Here is a 14,389-nt window from a genome sequence, read left to right as displayed (position 1 = left end):
TACTGTTAGTAAAGTAGGTCCTCTGCTGAGGAGAAACGTTAAAACTGCATGAATTACACCCGAGCAACTGACAACTTTACTTAGCTATTCCATACATTAGAGGATAAGTCTCCATTCTAGAAAGTTTCAATGCCATTTTAGTTATCCATTTAATCCACCTATTCATTTAGCAGGAATGGTAATTACGGGAAAATTGCTGCCAAACTATGATGTGCAATTAAAATTCAGGCTATTTTGTGTGATGCAAAATCTCCCTTTTTTACTATCATCTTACAAATCCTCTGATAGAAAGTTTGTGCCTTTTTGAAACAGAGCTTGTAATAATAAGCCATCTGGCTTACTTAAACATGAAAGATTAAAATGATATACAGTATGAAGGCTTCCTATTCAATTGCTAATGTCCAAGAACTCAACTCCAGTGGTGAAAGCTGTCATTTGGGGGGAAGAGGTAATTAAAAGATTTCCTTGTAGAGATGGGTCCTAGAGTAGAGAACTGGCACATCCAACAAGCAAAACTAATTTTCCAAAAGAAAGCAATGCTGGCCAAATGTCTTGCAAGATAATCTTCTGTATCCTTAGTTCACTCACAACTGCTTGAGTGGGACTGAAAGGTGGGTTGATGACTGGTGGGACAAAAGCAACCAAACCTTGCTTTATTTACCATGCTAAGCCAGCAGTGTTTCCTAACACAGGCTTAACTGAGGCAGACAACGAGAGAAAATGCATTGTGATTAAATAGAGACCCACTCTTTTTAAAGAGAGGGAGAAAAAGGTTGCAAACATTTTAGACAAACCACAAGGCAGAAAATGAAAATATGGATTCTTAGAAGTGACATGCAGAAAGGCACTTTTCAGAGATGAGCTATGTAACAAATGCATTTAGTAGCCCTTACTACTTTATAATTGGCAAGAGGCTAATTGGGGGCACAGTGCTTGGGCTTGTGCAGCATACAGGCCATCTGATAAAATGGGGTAATTGTCAACTGGCTGCAGAGGAAAAACAAGGTACACCTCAGCTGTGATGATGGAATGTTCTGTTGCTTTCAGCTTCCCTCTGCCTTCCACCTCTGACTGATGAATTTCCAAATGGGAAGCAACTGAAAATTCTGTTGATCAGATGAAGAACCTACCCTAGGGTCTCAACCTTAAGTGGAAGCAGAGGTGAGTATGAATCGTTCCCAGACAGTCATCCATATGGTCTGGAGTACTTGCAGGGAGAGCTGTACCTTTGACCTACAAAACAAAGCCTAAATGTTATTACAAGTAGACTGTAACCCTTCCGGATGAAGAGATCATGTCTGATTCCTTATAGGAAAAAGAATTTAATACAGAATGTAAAACTCTCTAAATAATTTTGAATTCAATATATCATAGCAGGCATCTTCTCTGTTGAGTTTTGTGGAACTGCTCTACAAGTCTGGAGAAACATAAACTTCCCCATTTTTATTCTATTGCCACTGTTGCTCCTACAGGGGCCTACTTAATTACCACTGAACCATATTATCTGTCTGCATCTGACATTTTGAAAAGGAAGATGTTTAAAGTGCTGTGTGCAGGTACAGTACTCTATAAATAAAGAAAGAGTGCTAAAATGAGAACCCTTCCATTAAAGACACTATCCTCATCAGCTGCTTTTCAGAAGAGCCTATTTAATGAAGATCCTTTAGCTATTAATTCCACTTTCAGGCCCCATTTAGGCTGAGAGAAGGAAATAATGAATCATGACATAATGGAAGTCCCTGTAAAGCACTCAGCTTACCACACAGGAAACCAGACTTGCATGTGCGTTTGTTTTTGTTTTTAAGGCTAGTTCTAACAATAGCAGCCAATGAGAGCCTATTAACTTCATTGTCTCTTAACTTTCAGTTCAGTCCTTGGCTATCTTCCAGCTTAATTCCTCTGAGTCAGCAACACATTCAAAACAGGTTAAATGAACTCTTGGATAAGAACCTCCAATAACGGAATAATTGATCCTGCCACTGCAGCTCATCACTCTTTCCAAAAACACAAACAAAAGGACATGCAAACCCAACATTTAAATATGCAGCCTTATTCAGAGGTGACAGGATGGGCAAGAGAGGGATGTGGGGAGGGATGAGTTGGGTGAATTAATGGTGTGAGAGTTGTTAAGCAGCCAATATGAAATGCATACTTTGGCAAAAATGAGAAGAAAGGCTCATAGGACTAAGGAAAGTGAATGGACCATATTTGCTTCTCTTAAGGAGCTCTCCTTTGCCTTCAGCACAGTTTCTCCTAATGTGATTTTCTGACTCTCTTGCCTTTTTATTCTCTGTAATTCTATCCAGTAAAGTGATAAAGACTGACATACCTCTTTCAAGTCAGAGGAGAGGATCTCTCCGTGCGCTTAGGACTTCAAATATCTACAGGAAAATAGAGGAAATCCACTCTATTCTTGGCCTAGGTCTTCATCCAGGAGGACAGAGTGAGGAGGATAGCAGCTCACTTGATGCATGTCTACTGATCTCTCTGTAAGGGGAGGGAGTACCCAGGGAAACACATTATTAGCAACAGAGTGCTTAAAGCATGCAAAAACAAACATGAGAATTTACTTTGTCTTTAACGAAATACCATGTCAAGTACAGGTACATTTTTTTCTGTATTTTCATGGAAAAGGATTAATGGATACATGGATAAGCCAAACAGAATGGGCTCTAAAAAATAAGTAGACCTAGAAAAAAAGTGACTCAGTAGCTGTAATGCTGTGATCCCAGTTCATTAAACTAAAGTAGACACCTTTTAAAGCAGCACACTTACTGTTCTCTGGCGTTCTCACTGCTTTATTCTTGCATCCAAAGTGCATTAAGACTTTGAGTCACTTTACCTAAAAGTCTGTACATGTTCTCCAAGGAGGTAGTTTTGCTGTTTAAATAAAATTTGAGCTGTGCACTGTAAGGGTGAAGTGAGTCAATTAACTAAAATGAATTTTCTTGAGGACTTCTCTACAATCTCTGTGGGATCTGACAGTGGTCAAATAAGAGATTTTCAGGCTTCAGGCACTAGCTGGAGCCTGTGGGAAAGTCAAGTACACAGCTTTCTCACTTTGGTATGGGAAATCATAAGGAGGAATCCAAACAATCCTTGGAAGGTGAAAAACCATTGGCAGGTGGTTGTTTACTGGCAAAGATTTTTATAGAAGGGTGTAGGCTCTAAATGACCAATCATATTCATTGTACCAAAGTGCTGTATAAAAAGAGTGTGTTTCTAATAAACTTTTGCTATATGCCCTCCGAAGAAGATTGGAGTTTTGTGTCGTCGTCTACTGCTATCCCTAATCAGACGACAACAGATCTCCATGAGAACCTTGGAGCTATCATAAACTTCATGTTCCTCTCTAAAATTTGAGCACTTTTAAGGGAAAAAATAAGATGTGTAACGTGGGTGTGTCTCTCAGCAGCAAGAGATGACAGTCCTGCTTCTGAGGTCTCTGCTGAAAAGTGTGAGTTACAAGGTAATGAAAACATGGAAAGAATCTGGAGAAGATGCAACAATTATGCAACCATTCCTGTGGGCTCCACCTTGCATTGTTGTATTGTAGCATTGGCTCTTTGAGAAAGAGACCAGTGTTTCCTCCTAGAGCTGACACAACAGAGGGGTTTGACTTGGATTCAAAGATAGTATCAGAATAAAAATGTGAAGTGATCTATTCCAAGCACGTAATCCTCACTCTAGAAAACTCCTGCTCTTTGCAGAGAATTTCCAGACACAGAATACTAATTTTCCCTGGCAGTTTTATTGTGAGAGATTATTTGTCTGTTGAAAGGCTGATTGAGAAGGGACACCTTGTGTGTGTCTAATGTTTTTAGCCTTTTCTGTGCTAGCTGCTAGCTTTATGTAGACCAAATGGCTGACCAGGCCTTGTTCCCTTCACTTCCTCATATGTCTTCTCATCTCTTCAGTCTTTAGAAGAATGAGAAATTTGAGAACATTTGAAAGTGTACCACACATAAATTATACAGAATACAATTTTCCAGGAGGTTATTGCTTACACTGTAAAATATGTGTTAAAACTCAAAAGAATTACTCTCTGAAGGGTATTTGCCTTTCATAGACCTCCTTTGTGGAGAGTAGTCATTTCTCCTTTGATACTCCCAGTATCTCCCACCTTGTGTATAATAAGCCATGGGAAAGGAGGTGATTTGGTCTAGTGACTTAAACTTTGATGTCGCTATAGAGCCTTGTATTTCATTTGAGAAAACTCCAGGGTATCTAGTACAGACGATAACAGTGATAATAACAATTTTTAAACTTTTTTTTGGTACCAAAACATGTCTCTGTCCCAGCATGTGCAGAGTATCAGCAAAAGAATCACCAATGGAAGTGGCACAGCTCAGCATCCTGAATGTGAATCAGTGCAGAAGCATTGTAGCTCTTTCAGCAATGGCACTTGCAATTGTGGTTCACTCAGGGAGATCTGACACTACAGAGGTGTTCTCGTGGCAGCTGATTTGACTGATCACTGATATATGCCATAATGAATCTGTTGGGTTAGCTGAGGGACACAGACTGATCAAAACAGCAAGGAAAGGATAGAAGGAAGCTTTTCTGAGGTGAGAAGTGGTCGAGTTGAGAACTTGTTTTACTTTTAGAGAGATCTGAGAAGAAAAAGGCATACAACCTAGAGTAACAGAGTGGCTGCTGCTTAATCTGCAGGAAAAAGCATACCTCAACTTCAGAGTGGTCCAACAAGTAGGCAGGATACTTTGAAAGAAAGGTTGCCTTAAGGTGAATAAAATTCATTATATGGCTCAAATGAAAGGGGATTTGTCTTGATTTGATGACATAGCTTGGAAATGAGAGGAAAAACAGCACCTAAAGGCACCTACTCATTGACTAATTTGCTGTCCAAAGCAACACAAGTATACTGCTGTGCTTCCCAGCCTTCCCTTTCCTCTTTTCAGCCATCCAGTGTTCTGGATTGAATGTGTGCTACCATTATATGTTTGTATCCAAATTAAAAACACCTAACAATCTACTGCTCTTTTTCAAACCCCTCCTTAAGCTTTCCATCAGCCACAGCCTTTCAAAACACTGAGGAGTGATCAGGCTGTCCTAATAGTAATTTCGATTCAGATCTTAATTCTAAAAAAAACCCTACTTTGTCTCCTCCTTTTGTCTCCTTGTCTTTCCATGGTCTCTTCATTTTATCTCTTTCATCTTTACTTACTACGTACAAAATCTGCAAACTGTGGGACCATGAATGTCTCTAATTCTAGCAGCTACTGCAGTTCAAAACTAATGAAAAGCTATTAATAGCTAATTCAGTAGACTATTACTGCTCAGGATAAAGGAGTGGGTCCAAACTGTGCTACCAGTTACAACCGGGTAGCCCAAACAAGGTCAGCATCTGGTCTGTATCAACATTACATCTCTAGGAGAGTTTAGGATGTGCTGCAGGCGCAAATACAGACAGGATGCTGGTGATGTGTGTTCCTCTCTATTTGAAACAGACACCAACTCCAGTTATCATGGAAACAGAAAGATGTGGTTGAAGAGAAGCTGGTTCAAAGGGATCTCAGAGAAAACGGTTATGCCCTCCAGCACTGGGGAGCATTTTAAAGCAAATTCCTGGGAGACCCTTGCAGTTGATAAAATCCTTCTAGCAGGTGTGGAGGAGTGCAAAGATGTGATTGCTTGACTTTGTTTGGTAGTGTCACATTACTGAAAGAAATGTGTTCATCTATCATCTTGAACCAAGTACATAAACTCTCGTTCTTGAAGAAAAGGCCCTAAGTGCAACAATGCAGATCTTCTGAAGCTGGTTTACAGCAAAGCCTTGCAGCCAGGAGGGCCAGGAGTATCCTAGGGTGCATCTGAAGACTGTGGCTGGCAGGTTGAGGGAAGGGATTGCCCACCTCTACTTGGTTCTAGTGCAGTCCCATCTGGAGTGCTGAGTCCAGTTCTGCGCTCCTCAGTGCAAGAAAGACTTGGAGCTCCTGGAGAGGGTCCAGAGGGTGATAAAGATGATTGGGGGACTGGAATATGTCTCTTATGAGGAGACCCTGCAGGAGCTGGGTGTGTTTATTCTGGAGAAGACTGAGAGGGGACCTCATTAATGCATATGTCTCAAAAGTGGGTGGCAAGTTGATGATGCCAGACTGTCTTCAGTGGTGCCCAGCAACAGCACAAGGAGCAATGCCCATAAACTAAACCACAAAAATTTACCTCAACATGAGGAAGAACTTCTTTACATTTGAGGGTGGCAGAGCACTGGAACAGGCTGCCCATGGAGGCTGTGGAGTCTCCCTCTCTGGAGACATTCAGAACCCACCTGGACATGTTCCTGTGTCACCTGCTGCAGGTGACCCTGCCTGTCAGGGGAGTTGAACCAGATGATCTCCAGAGGTGTCTTCATACCTTAACAGTTCTGTGGTTCCGCGATTCTAGCCTAGTAGCCAATGATATGATCAAATGGTAGCTGACTTGAATCACAGCAGTACCCCACATAGCATTTGTGGATTACTTCAGTTTCAAAGTATGCAAAGTACTAAACCCTGACTACAATAAGAAGTTTTTTTTGTCCTGCTTTGGGTTTTATAAACCTTTGATGTAAGTAGAGGGCACTGCTGCAGTAATACGTCATGCAACAACACTAAGGCCTTTAGTGGTAGGACTCCTATTTTCCTTTCCCCTGTAATAGCATCCCTATAAAATTTTATAACCTACCCTGTAAGAAAGCCCAGTGGAACTGGGAGAGGGAGTCCATCCACTGCTCTTGCAGACTTCCATTGCTCTGGGGATCCAAAAGGAAATCTGCATTTTCCCACCTCTCAGTTTTAAACCTGAGCTTTAGCTTGTGCTTTTGTCTCTACCAAGGCTCAAGGCATTGGGCATTTCCCATTAAAATAAAAAATAAAAAATAAAAAATAAAAAAAAAAGGAAGTTTGTAATGAGTGGCAGGAATAAAAAGAGTCAAAATAGCAGATCTTCATATTAAATGTCTTGAACAAGTTGTTTTTCCTTCTGCAGCCATCCTATATACATGGAGGGTTTTTGTTAAATCATTCTTCCTTCCTACCTTATCTTATCACCACAATGACTTCTGTCACCATGTGAAACATTTGTTTTCTGTGGCAGGATTATGATGAGCCCAGGGGGTCCCCTTAGAATGTGGCCATTTCAGTGGTGTGGGAAGTTCAAGCCCAGGGATTGCTCTTTACACTATTGGTAAATACGCTGCATGCATGATGTGATGCCACTTCATGCAGAAAAGTGTAACCCACTGTCCTTGTGTTTTATGGCATCACTTGTTTCTGCTTTGTATTTATTTTGTTATTAATGCTGGCTGCTTTCCAATAGCTTCTGGCCACGATGACTGCTGCAATCTTTTGTCAGCTAAATCAGACACAATCTGAAGACAGAAACATATTATCATGTACATCATTTTCAAATAAAGCAATGCACATGCAAAACACTGTTTTTTTTAATCTGGAGGTGTTCTGAATTATATCGAGACTGCTGTTGAGCCCACCTAAAAGAACAGTTGTAAAAAGTCATACTAAGATGATATATCATCTGGATTTCAAATAGAATAAATACAGGAAACTAAGACTTTAAACTGATAGGGTCTAAAAGAATTCAAGTAATTATACATGATTCTCCATTGCTCGCCCAAAGAGTAATTTAGGAAAAGATGTAAGATTAGAAGGCTAAAATAATAGACAAGTACCTGTCTTCTTCAATGCCAAAAAGTAGATTATGTAAAACAACAGGAGTCTTATGTTCTGTGAGAAATCTCAGAGTGATTCAGGAGTTGTTGATGATATTTTTATTAGTCAATGAGTATTTTTTCTTTGGTTGTCATGGGACTGCTGTTGTGTCTCTGTTGCTTCAATGACCCTTTCTCTGACATCGATGAATGCAACATCCCTGTCCATATATCCATTCAGAAAACTGCTAGACGGATGATAATTTTCCTAGTCCAGGGCTTTGACTTCCTTCTCTTCACAGACCCTCTCTGCTCTTTTGCCTAGAACTTAAGCTACTTGTCCTCATTCCTACACCCACCAAGGCCTGTCACTGCCCATCCTATCATCACAGGCTTGACTTCTGCCAAACAGAAGGATGCTTGGGGTAAACAACAAAAATTTTTGCTTCAAAACCTAAACCCCAAGGAAACTTCAACTGTTTGTTCCTAGGAAAGTTTTCTGAACGCCAGTGGATTGGATCTCCTGAGTTTTGAGCACCACTGGAGAAGGTAATTCAGTCTCCTGAAATTCCTGTCCTTTCTGATAGCAGGCAGCTCTAAGTATATATTTTAGAATTTTCCAGTCATAGTATGGTGTTGATTCACAAGCAGTGAGGGAGAAATGGCTCATGAACATTTTGCTAAGACCCACAGCATTCAGCCACCCCCAGCACACGCCTGCTGGGCAGCCTGACCCTCCAGCACCCTTGTGCCCTCCCAGACTGTCAAGGGGGTGTCTTGGCTATGTGTGTAGAGGACACTATGGTCCCTTCTCTTGGGAACAAAGCATGGAACAGCAACTGGCACTTGTTCTGAGCCCAGAGAGAGGGGCAAACAAAGTCTGTGTGAGGAAAGCAATCAGTATATGCCTGTGACAGTATTAACATGAACTCAGCTTGCTGACAGATGAAAGTGAAGTAAAGCCAGAATCAATATTCTTGGATCAAGAGGAAGCAGTGAGGGAGATGGGATGCCTGGGTGTATGGAACAGGGGCCCAGGCTCAGGAATCACTTGGTGTTGCAGGAGCTTCAGCATGGTTCCTACATGCTTTCAGTATTTTTTGCTTAAAATATCCAGTCATTGCTCCCATTCTTTAAGATAGTGTCTGATGGAAGATTTAGACCCATAAAAGGCAACATCTGTGAGCAAAATCACATGAGCTGTACTTGGGTACTGCAGCTCAAGGAAGGTGGCAGATAACACACCACAGTGAGGACCACTGGTTTCCACCATACTTCTAGGGAAACTCTGGAAATCATGAACATTTGATGGTCTGAAGGGTGCGGGAAGACAGGGAAGGAGACCCCAGGCACACCTGCATGTGGGAATAATAGAAAGGTTTGGGTTGGAAGGGACCTTAAAAATCATCTGGTTCAAACCTGTTTGCTGTGGGCTGATACACCATCCACTAAACCAGGTTGCTTGAAAACCCATCCAACCTGGTCTTGAGGCGAATTTACAGTGTGCCATGGCTTTTGGCAGGGGGTGAATCTTACTATTATTGATTCCCAACCTGTTTGCAGATCTGAAGCACACTGATGCTGTGAGCAGAAGGGGTCTGTGCTACCATTGCCCAGGCTGTCAAGGTTCCCTGGAAGAAGCCAGACCTTGGCTGAATTTCTCCAAATCCATTTTAAACTTCCCCAATGAAATCCCATTTCTTTCTAGACAAATATCCTTTGTTTCAGTTGGTGCCTCTTGCAGGTTATCAGAGTTCTTAGCTATTATTTTTGAGATAGTTCACTTCAGCTCTCCTACTTTCTGCCCAGAATTCACAAGATAACCTTTAATTTATTCTGCCTAAAATGAGATAAACCACGAGTGACCAGTCTCCTGGGGCTGTGCCATTCTGCAGTGAACCTTATGTAAAAGATACAGGGCACATTCTCAGCACTGTGTGTTGTTATTAATGAAGGCTCTCTGCGCAGCTCTTTGTCCATCACAATGAAAATTTACCCTCATGTATCTCCTAAATCTCAGATGTAGATTTCACTTGCAGCATTTTCGGATATTCTTTGATTATTTTTTTCATATTAGAGGACCATAACGATAAGTCCCTGCTCGAGTGAATATACAACTAGACCTCATCTGACACTAAAATTTGCTAGTTTCTCTTTTTGGGCTTAAAAAAATTTGCCTTTCAGAGCTATTCAATAAGATAAATGTTAATGAGAAAAATTTTAACAAGACAAGCCCTGGCAGTGACCCTCTCGGATCTAAGCAGCGCTACAAACTCAGGGCAAGCCTGATGCATGAGGAACATCTTGCAGAATATCACTGGCCTTCTGTTCTATCAGCACTATAACTCTAGAAACAAGGCTCTTAATGAGGAAAGATCAATCCCAACAGGAAAACCTGTGATATCTGACATCAGTAGACAAGCATCCATGCTGTACAAACCACCACCCCCCTGACGCCAGCCCCTGCTTACAAAAAATAAAATAAAGTAAAATTGTGTCATTTTCATTCAAAGTTTAAAGACTCGGGATCACTTCATGTAGCATTTAACTATCATTTCAGTCAGGCTTTTGAAGCTGTTTAAGTTCTTTTGTACCCGAGTTGTTTAATGTTACTCAGACAAGGTAAATCAAAGTCTAATAGAGTGGAAAAACAGTAAAGGCAGAAAATAGGTAAAAGATAAATCACACAGGAAGTTTTGCTTTTTTTTTTGTTATTATATTCATTGAGATCAAAGTCCTTGTTTCAGCTCTAATTAACAAAAGCTAATGCAGATTGGAGACCTTCTGGCACTGAGCAGAGCCTTGGAGGATACAGTTGAAATCTTCTGAAGATTTAAATAATTAATATGACACCTTGAGCTTTGGATGGGAAAATAAAAAATAAAAAAAAGAAGAGGGGAAAAAAAAGAGCCCCATGTTCAAGTTTAAGAACAATGCCATTGCCAAGTTTGATACCATTTGTTCTGATGAAAATGAGCTGAGTAGATTGCACCGACTTCATTGTCTGGTACATTGGCAGTTCAGTGGATTGTTTCACCTTTTGTCATGCTAAGGGGGTCTTTTGTGCAATACTTTGTTACCCCCAAGTCTGCCCCAGTTGAAGGAGGATAGAAAAAGGCAAATCTGCTTTAGGGACTTGGAGGATGGTCATTTAATGGTTTTTAATCCTCTTAATCCACGTAAGAATGGAGATCTCTGAGTGAAAATCCCATCCCAGAAGTCCTTATGATTCAAATGCCTGGCTCAGGAGACTGTCTTTTGAAAAAATATACAGCAAAATATTCTCCACTACTGTGGCATTGTGGTTTATTTCTCTCTGGTTTTCTGAAGCTGTCTGATGTAATATAAGCAACATGAAACTGAAACTTACTTCAAACCCTGTGAAGTAGGAGAACAGAGAGTGCCCGGTGCCAGTCTGTGTGTTTGGGGTACTCTGGTGATTAGGACTGATTTCATAAAAGTGATAAGGACCCTCTTTTCTGATTGTCTCAACTGTATGCAAATCTACCCTAGATTTTGGTGTGCACTGATGCCCTCCCCAAGCTGTTTTCCACTCGAGTATTTTCTAGGTAAATAAAATCCTCTGTTGAGGGTGAATATAGATTACTTCTAACTACTACACTACATAACTACATACATAACTACTACGGAATAATCATAGCTAACCCTTTCTTCTGAGCTCATTATTACTCCATAAGATCATGATTTCCCTTCTCTGTCACCATAAAAAAATAAAATCAATATAACTAATTAAATAAACCACTAAAGAACTGCTAAGAGGATTTTTCATAAGTAAAATTAAGGAAGATCTGAAGAGAAAATGAGCTTTTCTTGCTCTCAATCTATAGACTTACTATTGGCCACAAGAAGTTGACTTTAAAATAATTTTTCAATTACAAACAAAATGAGGCTTCTCGTTTGTTCATGTATTTCATCACTTCATTTTTTTTAGAACTGGTTAAAAAAAGGGAAAAATACAGATTCCAACTTGTAAATTATAATGTAACAGATACAGAAAGGAGTAAAAAGGATAAAATTTCTTTAAAAAATGTATTTTTAAATTTCCCTTATAGAACTTTTAATCTAAGTAGAAAGAAAATTATTCTAGCAAAATTTCATTATGAAACAACTCAAAGGATGTCTGAAAAAATTGCTGCTCATTGATGTAATGCTTTCTGTTCCAATTAGTTCACTGACAGCCATTTCTGAGCATCTATTCCTACAGCCCTCCCATGCCTCTGAAACAACAGATACAACCCCAACAATGGCTTCCTAGGATTTTAATACAGGTTTTCTGAAAATTCAGCTGGCATAAAACCACAATATCTCTGGAGTAATTTCAGCTAGATGTTAACATTGAACTCTGGGTTTGCTTCAAGAAAACAAGCAAAATAATGCTTTTTTCTCTACAAAAAAGGTAGGATAACCATGCTGTCTGTGGCATCCCATAAAAATTTTGTCTGTCCCTTTGATGAAATTTCTGTGTTTCCATCTGAATCAGGTTAACATCTCATTTGAGGTTAGAGAGAAACTAACTGCTATGTGCAGTTGCAGCCTGGAAAGCCAACTGCATCCTGGGCTGCACCTAAAGAGGCATGACCAACCCATCAAGGGAGGTGATTCTGCCCCTTTACTCCACTCTGAAACCCCACCTGGGGTGCTGTGTCCAGCTCTGGGGCTCTCAACACAAGAAATATATGGACCCATTGAAACAAGTCAAGAGGAGAGCCACTAAGTCCATCACAGAGCTGAAACACCTCTGCTAATAAAGCAGGCTGAGAGAGCTGGCTCTTTCAGCCTGGAGAAGAGGAGGCTCCAGGGAGATTTTATAGCAGCTGTACTTTTTAAAGGGAGCCTGCAAGGAGAGGGACTTTTCACAAGGGTATGTAGTAATGCGACAAGAGGGAATGGCCTTAAGCTGAATGAAAGCAAGTTTAGGTAAGATATTAGGATGAAACTCTTTCTTCTGAGGGTGGTGAGACACTGCAACACTCTGGCCAGAGAACTTGTGGACTCCTCATCCCTGCAAGTGTTCAAGGCCAGGTTGGATGGGGCTCTGAGCAACTTGGTCAGCGGAAGGTGTCCCTGCTTATGAGAGGGGGTTTGGAGCAGGGTGATCTGTAAAGTCCCTTCCAACCCAAACCATTCTATGATTCTGTAGTTCTGTGTTATCAGGGCATTGTCAGTGCTGTATGCTTCCTCATTTTTCTACTATTTTACAGCTTCCATTGAAACCTCACCTTTGCTGGGCTGAACCTCACAGGGGATGTGCTGTCTTTCTTGGATCTCTCATGGTATTGCCTGGAGATGAAGGAGGCACAAAACATTGGCCTGACTCACATTTCCTGACTCACTGCACCACAGTGACATAGGTTGGATGAAGAGGTGTGCATGAGAAAAAGGAGAGTGCCTGTATTCAGTGGTGGAAGGATAGCTACAGGTAGGTTGTGATTCCCTGGAAGTAGCATAGAATAAGTCATACCAGACTGACAGCAACAAAATTAAGGGCTGAACTCAAATGGCTTTAAGATGGCTTTATCCTCTTTGGAAAATAGGGTATGTGGAAGTTGATTGAGAGAGTTTTTTTGTCTTTATGGAAAAGAGTAATGAGTTGATAGTGGAATATTTTTAAGAGGAAACTGAGACTATAAAGCAGACATGAGGGAACTCCAGCATTACTAGTATGTGCAGGAAGTAATAAATGTATGGAATAAAATACTTGGAATGGCTATTGAGAAAAAAAATACAAATGATAGACAAAGTCACCCAGCTTTTAGAGAGGGAGAGGGAGTTGCGGAATGCAAAGAAAATACCCAAGGAGGAGAGAGATGAGTTTCCAGAAGTCAGGTGTGCTGAGCTGAGAGAGACCTTCCTTGGTTATAAACCACTCTGTTTTTCCAAGGATGGATGGGCAGCACTGGCAGTGCCAGCCTGCACGCTGTGAGATGGCTTGTAGCCAAACTACCTTGGGCACAGTATTTCCAGGACCAGAGCTGCTCTGGACATGACCTTCTTCCAAATATTATGTCAAAAAATGGCTATGAAAAATGACTCTTTACATATTTTCCAGCCCTTCAAGCATCAGCCAGTTCTCCCTCAAGAAACTTATTTTTAGTCTCTCTGGCCTCTGCAGCTCCATCAGTGGGACAGGTCTGGGAGTATCCCCAGGAGGGACCACTTCAGGAGTCAAGGGCACACAAGTTTCACACAAAAAACCCCTATATTTGAGACAAAAATGGGCTAGATCTCTGCCTCTGTCCTCTTTTCTCCTCCCACGGGTGGTGGTAGTGCTGTGGCAGGTGTTGGGGGGTGGAGGTTCAGCATAATCCCCCATGACCCACAGCTCTTGAATGGGCCATGTTTATTTCTGAAGTGAATGCTTTTCTTTTCTTTTGGACTCTGCAGTATTGAGGCCATCCTGCAGCATGGGCTGGTACCAATTTTTTGTTTATGGACTATAATCTCCCCACAATGCGTACTTCAGTGTTAGGAAAGCACAATACAACAACAGTTGGTCAACAATCTGACTAAAAATTACCTGCTTTAAAAAAATGTTTTCAAATCTATTCTGGAATATCTTGAAGTTTTCTTTGAATAATAACTCTTTTGGAAAGGAATTACTTTTGCTTGCTTTCTCCTATGAAAGACTTCCTCCCGTTAAAGTGATGTAAATTAATAACAACCCCTCTTGGCCCCCAGGATGAGAACACACTTTTTGCAGAC

The sequence above is a fragment of the Prinia subflava genome, chromosome 3 (assembly GCF_021018805.1).
Source record: "Prinia subflava isolate CZ2003 ecotype Zambia chromosome 3, Cam_Psub_1.2, whole genome shotgun sequence".
Classification (NCBI taxonomy): domain Eukaryota; kingdom Metazoa; phylum Chordata; class Aves; order Passeriformes; family Cisticolidae; genus Prinia; species Prinia subflava.
Note: the sequence above shows the minus strand (reverse complement) of the source record.